Consider the following 2,806-nt stretch of genomic DNA (forward strand, 5'->3'; position numbering starts at 1 on the left):
CATTTTTGGCCTCCATTTATGCGTTCGGTCTATGGGTAGATTTTATCTGGTGGACACAGTAGAATATTTAATTAACCTGCAAAGGCGTCGAAAGTCATTGTATCTCGAATGTCGTTTCAGTGGATCTTTAAGGAACATATACCCTTATGGAGCTCTAGAATTGTACTTCAATTGGATAAACAATTGTACAGGCGGGGAAAAATATAGATACCTGGCCCGGGTTGCTCAAAGCAGGGTTCGCGCTAACCAGCGTTAAATACCTTCTTAACCAACGGTTAGCGCTAAGCAGCCTTCGAGAAACTGGCCCCTAAAATCTTAAAAGCGACGAGTAATGGGCTTTGACAACAATTGCATCTTTCGCCGTAGGATATCACAAAGTGAGCTTTATTTCTAATATTATTTTACAAACTGTGCTGTTATGTGCAACACCGAAACCAAATGGCAAATTCTGTATGGGTGTAAAACGAATCGAACGCCTTGAATGCATCACAGTGTTTACTGAAGTCGCATCTCAGTTGTCTGGCAATTTACATTAATTTTGTTCTCCACTCTGCACAGTTTTCAGGTAAAAAATAATTGAAAATGTGATAGTAAAGAATTATTGGAAAGAAAGCTTATTGTCTATCTTGTGCTTTGTTATTCACGGAAAAGGTTCTTACGAAAAGGGTTTGATCTGAAGTTTATTTAATCACGGATTGTGTTTCTTGTTTGCACGCAGGCAATTAAAATAGAAAGGGGATTTTTTGTTTGTTTCAATAAAATTTACGTTGGAAAAGGTTTTTCTGGCATTTTTCGTTCAAACGAACGGCCAAAAATAAAGCTTTTTAACGACCTTTTTGAATATTTTTTGACATGTACTTTAATATTATCTGTCTAAAATTTGTATAATAAGCTTGAAATAAACACACTTAGTCACATTTACCTCTTCGTCGAGTTCTCGTTAATATTTTGCTTTCTTCAGGTAATAAAAACAATTTGAAATTTGACTAAGAAAGCTTGTTGTCCATTTTTTGCCTTGGTTCTTCAGTGAAGGGATGTATCAACATTGCTCCAGACAAGATTGCTTCCCGACCCAACAGACGAAATATAAATATTTAATTAAATATTGCAACAAAATTGAAAAAGGAAAGACGGAAGTGTCAGCTAAAACTCTGAAAGCGACGAACGATTAACATTGTTCCCTGTAGTGCATTCAATGTAAACAAGAACCTTGACACAAGGTGATCACGTGCACCCTTGTGGTTGCCTAGCACGTCGTCAATTTCTTCCTTTTGACATAACATCGTGACCTTCCCTTGATTCATAGAAGTCAGAGACGAGACTGCAGAAATTATAGTGTCCCTTAGAAAATGGTGACCTTTTTATTGCCTGCTTTGAGTTCTTTTCTTATGCCTCAGATACTGGAAATGTATTGACTTGACCTTTTATCGTTTCGTTTTGTTTGTAGCAAGCTCCATGCAATTGTCAATGCAAATATCAAAATAAACGATCTTTTTTACCCCATCGTATGTGGATTAAAAAGGCATTTTTAGTTGTATTAACGAGAGTAAATTTTTGCTGTTCTTTTTTCTGCTGGAACTTATTTTTGCGGATCAAGTATCATCCGCAAAAATTAAACCCAGCAAAATAGAAGTGCTAAACCGGTAACTCCCAGCTTTTGCGATACTTTTTGCTGCAAACGTAAAACCAAAGAAAATTTTTACCTGTCATTAGATTACTGAAAAGAAGAGGAATTATGAAGCGGAAACAACATATTCAGTCCTTTCTTAGTGTTTGGCATAAACGATTGCTTAGTGCAAACATGCATGCATGACATGCAGGAAAGCGTCCGTCACAGTAACTTGCAGTTAGTTTTTTTGCAGACTATTTCATTTAAAGGGGCTATGTCACGTTATTTTAGGGTGTTGCGGGAAAATATTTAGTTAATCACGAGTTCAAAACTCGAAAATGGTAATGAGGAATTCCTTTACCGATAAAATTATCGTTACATCACAAACTAAATGATTCTAAGAAAAAAGACGACCTTTATCCAGGCGATTTCTTATAAACTTGAAAAACGTCGTGCCGAACTTTCTCAAGATTACCCAAATGTAATGCACCTATCAATGTTAACGCCGACTCCATTTACGTTCATCCGTGCTTCTCTTTCCTTTTGCAGTATTTCTTTTATGTTGTTCAACAGTTTTAAGTGGTTATTGCAATGTCTCATTCTACTTTTTGGGCATTTTGCGAATCATGGAATTATATCATTTTGCGTGACATAGCCCCTTTAAAGAAGAGACGAGTAAGTTTCAATCAAGAGCGTGTCTTTTTATCTTTGAACTGAATTTATTACCAAAGCTTAAAAAAATAAAAGATCTCAAAATGGGACAGGACATTAAAAAATATTTAAACGTGTGAATGACCGTGTGAGGCAAAGAACCTTTGCTAGCACGACGTCTGGCTGACCTCTCAAATGGTCTTAATGACCGCCCTTTCCCCCCCCCCCCCCCCCCCACTTGAAAAAATTAACTGGAACGCTGCAGTTCAATACTACCCAACTCAGTGGCTTCTGTTTTTGTGTAACACGTACCACAGGCAACCCAGTGTACGCTCACGGAGCGTCTAGTCTCACACGTGAAAGACCAAATCCCGTTCATTACGTACTGACGAAATAAAATGATTCCGACCAAGGGAGCCTACATTTGGCATCCATTTGATCGGAGGTGAATAATATTCAATTTCTAATCACCTCACAGTCAGCGGAGTAAAACGTACTACTGAGGTGTTGTATATACTAACAAAAGAAATAACGATTTTCGATTTT

Source organism: Montipora capricornis, unplaced genomic scaffold (genome assembly GCF_036669925.1).
Source record: "Montipora capricornis isolate CH-2021 unplaced genomic scaffold, ASM3666992v2 scaffold_111, whole genome shotgun sequence".
Taxonomy (NCBI): Eukaryota; Metazoa; Cnidaria; class Anthozoa; order Scleractinia; family Acroporidae; genus Montipora; species Montipora capricornis.